The sequence below is a fragment of the Drosophila bipectinata genome, chromosome XR, assembly GCF_030179905.1.
Source record: "Drosophila bipectinata strain 14024-0381.07 chromosome XR, DbipHiC1v2, whole genome shotgun sequence".
Lineage (NCBI taxonomy): Eukaryota > Metazoa > Arthropoda > Insecta > Diptera > Drosophilidae > Drosophila > Drosophila bipectinata.
Window position 1 is genome coordinate 3,331,221 of NC_091735.1, and position 12,724 is coordinate 3,343,944.

Genomic DNA, 12,724 nt, shown 5'->3' on the forward strand with positions numbered 1-12,724 from the left:
GATTGATTTCAGATAATTACGCTTTTCCGTTGAAATTTTATTTAAGCGCAATACTAATTCCCGCTTCGTTCCCGTGGTCGGTAGCCGTAACACACTTAGCCACCTTTTTAACTGCGAAATCGATGCGTTGTTCATGTCCATTTTTGATTAATTTAATTATTTCTAAATGTTTAATTGGCACGAGATCGGCCACTTCTGATTTTGTAGGGCTATAATAAATGTCCCAAGCAGAACACCACACTTTGCTTTTTATAATTCCTTTATTAGTCTTGACTAGATCCGCTTCAGACTGCTGCAGGTGTCCGACTCGCTCCGCCTATACTCGTGATGAGCATCAACCCTCATTACTCGCTGAAAAAGCAATGAGAGCGTGAGAGTACATGAGAGAGAGCCAGAACCGACAACAAGCAACGACAACAGTTTACCGTTATGCGATACACTTATAGCTAATATATATGTATATATATATACCCACAAGTAGCAATCCTGCTACAGCATTACTATTGAATTATTGTAATTACGGCCGTATTAATGTAAACCATCAACGAAGATATCTTTTTTTAATTTTTATGGTTATTGAAAACCACCTTCTTGTAAAATATGTATATTTAATTATGTTAATTTATTATATAAGAAATTTCCCCAAATTATAACGTTAACGAAAATAAATTTTTAATAAATCTTTTGTTTGGGCACCGGAAGGAATCTCGTCACCTATTTTAACAACATTTAGCCACTTTCAATATTGACCTTAGGCAAGGAATGTTTTCACCACCTCACAATTCTATTTCGGAATTCTTCTCAAAGTCCCTTATCGACTTGATCTACGACAATTGGCGTGACGACCATGTCCCTACTGAAGATACAAAAAGCACGTCCACTTTCCCTGAGCACGGCTGGACCCTGTTAGTAGATCGAAGTACCTTCAGGACGTGGGACGCGATATATATATAGTAACATACATATCAACAAAATTTCTTTAAGGGGACCCCCCCCCCCCATACTCGATTTTAAATTTTGACGATTTTCAATGGGCTGGCAAATGAACATAAATTATTTTTTAGGGTTGTAACTGTGCTTACATATGGTATATTAAGACACAAAAAGGAAGAAAATCATTTCACAGAATTTTTTTTGTTTTGTTTTTTTTGTTGTTTTTTGTGATCAAAGAAAAGCCCTTCTTTTCGGCGGCGCATGTGATTTCCGCTCACTGGAACATCTGAATCCAAAAATTCCAACGGGATTAGAAAAAGTACATGTTTGGCTCTCGTATGAACTAGGATTATTAGCTTCGCTCAAAAATTAACAAAATGGCGGACCTTTGAAATTTTTTTTTGAAAATTTCCATTTTTTTCAGACACAAATCGAGTTAAAAAGTAAAGAAGATCTTCACCGATTTGATTTACCCTAGTGCATACGAGAGCTATATATGTATAGAATAACGTGTTAAAATTTGGAACCGATTGGATTAATAGTTTTTGAGTAACCTTATGCGCCAGTCGTAAAAACACTGTTTCGAGAAAAACGCGTTTAAAGTTTTGACACGGCTCTCGCCGTCGCCTGAGGCTTCCACCATAAATCGGCTATATCTTCAAGAGTTTTTGAAATTTTTACTTGAAATTTTCAGGGAACATTCTTGAATAGTTACAAGTTCGAATTAAATTAGAAAAAAAAAATCTATTTTTTAAAACCGATAATGGGGGGGGGGTCCCCTTAAGTGTGTATCAGTAAATTTTGTAAACCGAAGCTGAAGCCTTTTTTATTGAAATTCGTAACCCAGCTGCAAATACGCAGCTACGTAACCGTAGCCTCATTCCAATTTTTGTAAAAACATAATCATTTAATTATTCCAATTCGGCTGAAAACAGCCTCATCTCAGATTTCCAATTTCTAAGAGTCACTTCAGATTGAAAACCAAAACAATATTTGGGTAAACAGAATCCCGACTCAAATCTTTCTTACTCCTTTTAAGTGAATTTAAACTAAACAGCTCAAACCATTCTTAAATGGGTACCCACTTCACAGGAAATTTTACATTTTCTTGTCACCTCGATTAATGGAGATCCAAAGTCTTCCATGTCAACTGATATCTTAAGTAAAAAGTTCCGACTCAATCTATTCTCTCCAGAAAACAACGCCTCTCAGAGACAAAAGCTTCTTTCGAGCTTTGATTTGCAAAAAGCTTCAGCACGGGTAGCTATAAAAAGGACTTAGAGCCCCAAAGATAAGTTAGTTCTGAAATTCTAACATCCTAAACAGTTGTTTTATTGTTAAATAAAAATATATTTTTCAAACTATTTTGAAGAAGATATTTAATTATATATATATATATATTATATCGACCCTTTATATTCGAAAAATATAAAGTTGCAATGCCCAATTTTCTTTAACCATTTCTTACCTCGAATATTATTATTTTTTTTTTTTTTTCATTCAAAGTCAATTCTTTAATTTTTTTTTTTTTTTGAATTGAGATTGTTTATGCTCCTAAACTGGGAGGGTGTCCCATTTCAAGGAAGGTAATCAAACAAACTTCTATAGTATTTTTTTTGGTATTTTGTTATATTTTTTTGAGAGTCAGATTGCTCAGGCTTCGCAAGTATGGAGTTTGTTTCTCTTCAAAAAACAAGCGAAACTCCAGTAGTAATTTTTTATTCCGGTTTTATTTTTATACTTCTACTTAAATTCAGATTTTTTTGTTTTCGTAAGCTGGAAGCGAATAACTCTTAAAGGAAGAACCTAATTTGAATTTTGTTTGAATCTTTGGTAATTTTTAGATTGAGTTGGAACAAGCTTTGGCTGTACGGAGCTTTTCCCTCTCCAAATAAGACACTCGAAATTTATTAAATAATTGTAGTTCCTTGGCTAGGAAGAATAAAATATAATAAATAGGCTTTTAACTAATGGCGAGAGTTCTGAAGGATAAGTCCCAAATAAAATTAATAATTAATAATTTCATAACGAAAATTATTAATTTACCTTTATCAATCAACAATACCCATACAAATGTATATATAATTTCATTACGTAAAAAAACATCCATTACCCCACTAAAATTATCAGACAAATTTAAAGTAACAATTATAATAATCGTTCGAGATCGTGGCGGTTAGACAAAGTCTAATTCCCACAACCCAGGGAATCTCATAGTTGCACCATTTGCAATGAAGCTAATGAGGAAACATAATGGACTAAGACCACATGTAGGCATCAATTCCTTTTGAGGTGTCTCACAACTTGGCTTGAAACCAACGCCACTTGTTCACTCTACAGAAGAGCATGTAGTAGAAGCGAATTAGCGAATACTGAAGCAGGTGAGGCCCGACAGTCGATCGATGTAGTGCCATCGACTGGCAATAGTCCGCGTACAGCCACCGTTCCGCGTACAGGCACCGTTCCGCGTACACGTCCTCAAACCAGGCAGGGCTTTCGTAATAATCGAGTTGCCACCACCATTCCCAGAGTAAATCGGAATACCATGCAGAATCCCGAAAGGGCGAACCATACGCGAAGTTCTTCTGCTGACAACGGCGTCTCAAAAGAGCGGGTACACCAAATAATTGCAGAGGCCTTAGAAAATCAGATGTGGAGCTTGGCAGCGTCAATCTTTAATCAAATTAGTGCCACTATGGAAAATTTAAATTTAGGTCCAAGTCGTAGAGGATCAGGGGGTGAAATTCCGAATGAGATAATGAGGTGCCCAGTTTTGTGTCTAGGAGTAACCCACCTCGCGATAATTTCCGAGAAAACGTTCCGGCAAGAAACGTTTAAGCAAACACTCTGTGGATAGACCAGATAGAGTATCTAGTGTAATTCAAACTGGAACGTCAAATGTAGCGGTTGCAATGGGGAAATTCCTATCGAGGATTTTATATATCGAGTAAATATTTTAACCACTCAGTGTCTAGATGGAAATTATGATTTGTTGTTCCAATTTACAAACTTATTATTTACGGGTCCGGCATTGAAGTTTTATTGGTGAGTACATCGGTCTCTCGATCTCACAAATTGGTTTTGTTTGTATGACCGAGTAAGGGAAAGATATCTAGATCAACGATCTGACCGCGATATCAAAGAATTTCTACGACGTCAGAAGCAGGGAAAAACAGAAACCTTTGATAACTTCCTAGATTCGATGTTAGGGATTGCGGACGCGTTAAGGGATCCGTTGTCTGACTCCGAAATAATGGAAGTGGTTCGACATAATCTTAGGTCGGAGTGGAATCACTAGTTTTTGCATGATCCAACACCAACCTTGGCTGCGTTACGCACTGAATGCCACAGTCACAAGAATTTTTGAAAGGGTTTTGCAAAAGAGCCGTCCCGCGAAATATTACTCAGAAATTCAATTCATTAACCGGAAGGAGGAGGTTTTTGAAGACGACCAGGAATCAAATAAAGTTTGTGCCTGTCGTTCGATGGACAAAATCAAAGTTTGGAATTGTGATGAAATAGAACATCGCTATACAGATTGTCTAAAAATGCGTCGCATCCTTTGTTGTGGGTGTGGGTCGATTAACATTTATAAACTCAATTGTTCGAAATGTCATCCCGGGTCGGAAAACCGATCTCGGAATATTCGCCAAAACGAGTATAGGCGAGTATCCTTCAAGTCTCGGAACTAATCAAATCAGAACTCAATGAAGATGAACTTAAACTTAACTTATGGTAAACCTCTTCAAGTCTCGGAACCAATCAAATCAGAACTCAATGAAGACGAACTTAGCTTAAACCATATCAAATTTACTACCTATCATATACGTCTAGACAAGCTGCTATCTGACTGCGAAAGGAAGGACAGTGCAGTGAAGGACCGCATTCAAAATTATTTTAGAAACGTTCGGGAGCTAAAGAAAGTCGTAATTTCATCACTCTTACACAAGCATAACGACATTCGTCCCTTTTCACAAATATAAATTTTAGGGCAATCATATTTAGCTCTACTGGATGGCGCGGCCAGCGAAAGTGTAATTTAGTAAAAAGCATACTGGCAGAGAAACGTCGTTTAAAATCGGTAATAAATTCGTTTCAGTCCTTTAAGGAAGACGGGTTAAGGAAAACCTCTCTAGTAGAACATTCTATCGGCACAAGGAAGGCCAAAACTATCGAACAGAGATTTTATCCGTTGTCTCCTGCCAGGAAAAAGCTTTTTGATAGAAATTGAAAGAAATTGAAGAAGCACCTTCATCAGCGTGGTCATCACCAGTTACGCTGTTGGTAAAACCAAACAAGGTTCGATTCTGTCTAGACTCTAGACGCAAGGAAACTAAACTCAGTCACCGTGAAGGATGCATATCCGATGCCTATATTAGAAGCGTTGTTGAGTCGACTGCCACCTGCGCACTGTATTTCGAAAATTGATCACAAAGATGCCTTTTGGAAAATCGAGCTAGATTCTCAATCAGGGCGAAAACAGCGTTCAAAGTACCCAATCGACCGTTGTATCAATTCAAACGTATGCCATTTGGCTGGTCCAATGCGCCACAGACTCTTTGTCGGCTAATGGATATGGTGATTCCATATAATATGAAAACTCATGTTCTAGTTTACCTTGATGACTTATTAGTTCTATCTTCAACATTTGAGGATCATCTGCAACACTTGGCCAAAGTAGCTGTCCAACTTCGAAAGGCAGGGTTGACTATAAATGTCGCGAAAAGTCAATTTGGCTTGAAACAAGTACAGTACTTGGGTTTTATAGTAGGAGAAGGAACTTTGCAAACCAACTCTGAGAAAGTTAGAGCGGTAGCCGAATTTCCCGTTCCCAGTACTCAGAAACAGCTAAGGCGTTTTTTGGGAATGACTGGTTGGTACCAGCGGTTCTTATCCCAATACTACACCGTAATATTTCCACTAACGGAGCTCTTAGGAAAGAAGGCTTTCAAATGGAATGAGAAAGCTCAATCCGAATTTGAAGAAATTAAAAAGCGACTATGTTAACCACCTCTATGGTGGACCCTCCCCCATTCTCGATTTCAAATTTTTACGATTTTCAATGGGCTGGCAAATTTACATGAATTATTTTTTAGGGTTGTAACTTTGCATACATTTATTTATGTTTTTTGTAAGAGCAGGATAACGTTTATTTAAAACTGTCCTTTAGGGACAACCATTAAATGTAATTACATGAACTTCACTTATAGATAATTTTACATAAAAACAGAAAGGAAAAAAACGAACACAAAAACTTCGGGCGGAGCCGAAGTTGATATACCCTTGCAGTTAAAACCGGATATATTTGGAAAACATCGGATATAGTTGTCCGATCCTTATAATAATATCATTATTTAACCAATTTATAAAAAAATAAAGCTCAAAGTATCAAGCTGCTATCTTCAAAAATAAATAAGTTGGTATTGTTACCAAAAACCATTTCCGATTGTTCAGTTATATGGCAGCTTTAGGATATAGTCGGCCGATCCTCATAAAATTTGGTAGGTTGGGTTAACTGACCAAAAATTTAATCTGTACTAAGTTTCAGCTTTCTTCCTTCAAAATCACGAAAGTTGAGTCATTTCCGATCGTTCAGTTATATGGCAGCTATAGGATATAGTCTGCTGATCCCGGTCGCTCCGACTCATATACTGCGTGTAAAGGAAGGAAGGGTGGGTGAAAAGATTCAAGTCGAAAGCTTTAAAACTGAGAGACTAGTTTGCGTTAAAAAAGACAGACGGAAAGACGGACGGACAGACGGAAATGCTTCAACTGAAGAAGTGATCCTGATAAAGAATATATATACTCTATAGGGTCGGAGATGTCTCCTTCCCTGCGTTGCACACTTTTGGACAAAATTATTGTCTCTGATTGGGTAATTGGGTAATTGTCCCGGGGCCCGCAAGGAAAAGGGGCCCGGCAGCGGGGTCTAATTTTTTGGATGGCCAAAATTGAGAAAGAAAAATATGAATGTTTAATTAGAATGAATAAATATTGAAAAACATATTGGTTGATCTCACTAACGTCATTTATATAGCGAACAGATTACAATTTTTAGCAATCTGCTCGAGTAATTCAGCGTGATACTCGTGAGAGCATCATGTTGAACATTAATGACCCTGTCATGGCGGCGCTCATGCTCAGCACAATATCGATTCATGGACGCCACCATTAACTAAATTTTCATTGGCTTCGGACAGGGGCCGCCATTTGCATTTTCATATAGTTCTCAGTGGTCGTTACAAGGGAGTTCAGAGTCACCTCCTCAGAGATAATTCACTTGCAACGTTTTCACCATGTGGTTTGCACAGTCTGAATCTAAGTGGCGTTGAAGCCGAGGAATGCTGACCAGAAGTCATAACTTTCTTTGGAAGTATTCAAAAATTATACAACATATTCAGCTCGAGTCCTCAAAGGTGGTCGATTCTGAAAAACAATCGCACAGCATGTCCACCACTCGTTAGTCTGCAGGAGTAGATTGTGTGAAGCCATTTGCTGTTCATATGCCTGGGTTGTTGAAGGCCATTGACGATATTAGCTGTTTAAATCTAACTCCTGAAACAAGGACTGATCTGCAAGGTCTCAGAACATAAATGAAGTCTTTTGAGTGTACTGTTTTGGCTTCCATTTGGTACAAAGACCTAACAGCTTTAAACCATCGAAATCTTGTTCTCCAGGCAAGGAATGCCACATTGGATGTGGAGACTGCAAACATTAAAAGTCTCATTGGTGAAATGAAAGCATTGAGGGATCAGTCATTCTTCGTGAATGTGAAATTGTCGCTGTAAATGGTAATTTTTCGGACACATTTCAAGAGAAGAGACGTAAAATAAGAAAGCGCCAGTTTGATGAGTCGACTTCAGATGTAGCTCTCCCAACTCCAGAGATTCAGTTTAAACAAGGAGTATTTTATGTTCTTTTGGACTGCTTGATAGGCAACATGACCAGACGTTTCGATGCTTTAAACTCCATTGAAGTCAAATTTGGTTTTTTCTGGAGATACCGAGATCTCAATCGACAGGATCTGAGACAACAAGCACGATCATTTTGTGAGACCTATCATGGAGATGTCTCTATCGACTTAATCAAAGAAATCATCCATCGGAAGGCTATTCATGAAGCAAATTTAGGACCCGATATTCTTCCACCCTTACAACTACTGAATGAACTTCATAAAGTAGAGATGAAAGTTCTGTTTCCTAACATCTGCATCTCACTAAGAATGTACTGTACGATTCCCGCTAGTGTAGCTGAAGGTGAACGTTCATTCAGTCTCTTAGCTCGGATAAAAATTTTCTTGCGTTGTACCATGAGTCAAAAACATCTAACAACCCTTGGCACACTAGCACTTGTATCAGGACTTGCCCGTAATCTCAATTTTAATGCAATCATTTCGATGTTCGCTGAACAGAAAGCTCGTAAGGTTTTTTTGGATTAATTAGTTTTCACTACTCTTGTCGTCAGTTAGTCGTTTATATTGAATCAATCTACCAAAGAAGATATTCAACCAAAGTTCAACCAAAATGTACCAAATACGTTCTGATATGTAAATAAACGAACTATATATATCGGAACCACCCAGGTGATTTTATTAGTATCCATCTCAAAATGTCATTTTTATCTTTATCATCCAACTAGCCTGTAATGTGCAACGCTTCAGCGTAATTTAAATAAGAGACGAAAACGAAAAAAGGCCCGTGAAGAATCCCGGCCGATCCCGGTCGTTCCGACATATATACTGCGTACAAAGAAAAGAAGGGTGGGTGCAAAGTTTCAAGTCGATAGCTTTAAAACTCAGAGACTAGTTTGCGTAGAAACAGACAGACGGACGGACGGTCAGACGGACAGACGGGCATGCTTATATCAACTCAGGAAGTGATCCTGTTAAAAAATATATATATACTTTATAGAGTCGGAGATGTCTCCTTCACTGCGTTGCACACTTTTGGACAAAAATATTATACCCTCTGCAAGGGTATACAAATTGGAGAACTAAATTAGAGTAGTAAGTTAGCTTATGGTATTTAAAGATAATAGTTAGGAAACTTCTGGGCTGCTCGCTGTTGTCCAGCAGGGAGATGGCCAACAGGTTCGGGTGATTATGAAGCCTCTGCATATAGCGTGCGCTGCTTCTTTGGATCTCGTCCTTGACCCAAGGAAAATTGAGAACCTCGTGGATGGTGCGATTGTCATGATAGACATGGGCCCCAGTGGCGATTCGAAGGGCTCTATTTTTGAACCTTTGTATAGTTCGGACATGCCGTACGTCCAGATTGGACCTATTATGGCCTTGTAAATGAGAAGTTTCGTGGACGTTCTCAGCTTTGATCTCCTACCCATGAGCCAATAGAAGGATCAAAGTCTTTGATCAGCCTGTTTCCTCTTCCTAATCAGATGGGGCCTCCAGGTGAGCCTCCTGTCTAGGGTGAATCCCAGGTACTTGGGATTGTCTTCCTGCGGGATTGGGGAGCCGTTGAGGTTAACTGGAGGGCAGTTGCCTTTGCAGAGAGAAAATGTTTTGGCAGTGGACTTTTCATTATTGACGGCAATGTTCCATCGCTTTTGCCAGTCGCTGAGCAAGTCAGCTGCAATTGCATGGTTTCGGCTGCCCCCATGGCGCTATCGGCGTTGGTAAGGAAGGCGATGTCGTCTTCATAGGTTGCTTCGAGAAGGTCAGGCCTCTGGAGAACAGGGAGGTCGGCCATGTAAGCGTTGTACATCAACAGGCCAAGAACGCTGCCTTGGGGGACACCAGCGTGAGCTTCTCTTAGACCGGAGATGGCCTCGCTGCATTAAAGACTTAAGAAACTGGAAGTATGGTCGGGGTAGGCAGTCTTTAATTTGTATAGTAGACCGGGATGCCAGACTCCGTCGAACGCCTGCTTCACGTCCAGCATGACGGCCATACAGTACTTCCTGGTTTCAAAAGCGTCCAGGATGTACTGCACCACCCGATGGCACTGCTCTGAGGTACCGTGTCGCCGCCTGAAACCAAACTGGTGGTCAGGGATCAGTCCAGCCTCGTCAAATACTGGCAGTGCTCTGCTCAAAAACACTCGTTCTAGTATTTTGGAGAGCATTGGTAACAAACTTATTGGTCGGCAGGACGAAAGGTTCGCTTCTGGGCTCCAAAAGTGGATGTCCCTGTCAGTGGCTCTTGGGCGGTTAGAGGGCCTTGGTGCTGCTTCAGAAGCTGCCGCCTGGATCTGGGCGGTTAACTCTTCTACAGCGGTGTCGATGTCAATCGGGGAGTCAAGTGTCGGGCTGGGGTCGGTAACGTTGTTCAGGTATGATTGGTACTTGTCAACGTCTGTTGTCTTGTAGATCAGCATTTGCGGGCTGACCTGAGCAAGGCTGGGGTGAAAAGTGACACGGCGAAGGCGCTGTGGTCCGAGAAGAGGTTTTCTTCTCTCTCGCCTGAATTCCGTCAGAATCCAGTCCTCCGGAAATTGCGAAGTCTAGGACATCTGGGATTTTGTGTGGATTCGTAGGCCAGTATGTGGGTGCACCGGTCGCGTGACAGCTCAAGTTTCGGGACTGAATCTGCTTGTATCAAAGGGCCGAGCCCTTTGAGTTCCTATTCCTGGAGCCCCACCAGGGGTGCTTGGCATTAAAGTCCCCTCCGATTATAAACTTGGGCCCGAGGCAATCCAGTAGCAAGCCGAATTCCTGTTCGTGGATGTTGGGCCTGGGGGGGGCAATATGTTGCAGCGATTGTTATGTCACCATTGGTAGTGGAGATTTTAATTTGGGCACCCACTGCAGCACATTGCACCCACTTGATGCAGCTGCGAATAAGGATGGCCGCGCCCCCGCTACCTCTACCGTTCGAGTGGTTAGCGGCAATGAGGTCGTATCCTCTAATAGTCTGTTGGTATGATCTGTCTAATAGTATGATCTGTTGGTAAAATGCGTTTCTGATATGAGGAGAACGTCTGCTTGGTGGGTCCTGCAATACAGCTCGACCTCTGGCCTTCTTTTAACCCGTTAGGCAGTTAGCATTCCATATGGTTATATCTAATCGCGTATGCATAAGGATTTGCAAGACCATCTCCATCATGCGCTTAAACATAGATTCCATCCTAGCCAATAGGGCGTCCATTGGATTACTGGGAAGACTGTGATCGGGATTGGGGTTGGAGTCAGACTGTGGTGCTCCGTTTTTAGCTGCGCTAGCATAGCTGATGTTATGGTTAATTTTGCTGAATTGAGGTTGCTGGCTTCTTGGGGCAGTCTGCTTGGGGGCGAACGTGCTCTTTGTCTTTTTGTAGGCTGGACAGCCCTTGTAAGAGGCCGCGTGTGTTCCGTCGCAGTGGAAGCAGACAGCTGGTTCACTGGAGATTTTGGTGCATTTGGACGATGGGTGCCTATCTTCACACTTCACGCATCTACCGCTTCGTGTTACCAAAGCCCTGGCAGCGATGGCATTGGGGTACATCTTCGAATTTTGTGGGTGGCTCAACCTTAACCACCGTGCTACATAGCCGCTTGACTTGAAAGGCCTCCTTGTTGTTTTTGGCTGCCTCGAGCTTAAAAAAAAAATTTTTATGAAAGGCGGCTTGATGATTGTCGCCGTTTTTCCGCAGATCTCTTGGTCTTCTTGTCATCTTTTTTCTTCATAACGTCAACCTTCATGTCGCTGTCATGATCTTCATCCTCTAAATCAGAAAGAATTGAATAATAGTTCTTTTCAATATTAGCTTTAAATGCAGCTCTGGCTGCTTCGCTGGTGGATGGTTCGTCTTCCATGATGGGCTTCTTAGCAGACTTCCGCTTCTTTTTTCCATGTTCGGAGTCGCTGGAATTGTAATTTTGAAAATTAAAACAGGCCTTCTTTTTCGAAGGCGGCTTGATTTTGATGCAACTGGGGGGGTCTTGCCAGCCCATTTTGTTGGTTTTGCCCGAGATTGGCCGCAAGATTACGTAAATAAGAATGGTTTTATATTTGTTTGGTGTTTGGAACAATTTTTAAATTTTTGTTTTTTATATTTTTTTAAATTTTTATTTTTGTTTTTTATACCCTTGCAGAGGGTATTATAATTTTGTCCAAAAATGTGCAACGCAGTGAAGGAGACATCTCCGACCCTATAAAGTATATATATTCTTGATCAGGATCACCTCCTGAGTTGATATGAGCATGTCCGTCTGTCCGTCTGTCTGTCTGTTTCTACGCGAACTAGTCTCTCAGTTTTAAAACTATCGTCTTGAAACTTTGCACACACCCTTCTTTCCTTTGCACGCAGTATATAAGTCTGAACGGCTTATATCGGCCGGATCGGCCGACTATATCTTATAGCTGCCATATAAGTGATTGATCGGAAATGGTATAACTTTAGTGTTCTTAGAGTTAGAGAGTTCGACATGAGAGCTATATTTGGCAATACATTACGACATGCCAAATTTTTTATAGCTGCCATATAAGTGATTGATCGTAAATGGTATAACTTTAGTGTTCTTAGAGTTAGAGAGTTCGACATGAGAGCTATTTTTGGCAAAACATTACGACATGCCAAATTTCATAAGGATCGGCCGACTATGTCCTATAGCTGCCATATAACTGAACGATCGGAAATGACCCAACTTTCGTGTTTTTCGTGGAATTTAGTACAGATTCTTTGTTTGGTCAGTTGATCCAACCTACCAAATTTCATAAGGATCGGCCGACTATAACCTATTTTTTTTTCTTTTTTGTTGTTGTTTTTTGTGATTAAACAAAAGCCCTTCATTTCGGCGGCGCATTTGATTTCCGCACACTGGAACATTTGAAACCAAAAATTCCAGCGAGATTAGA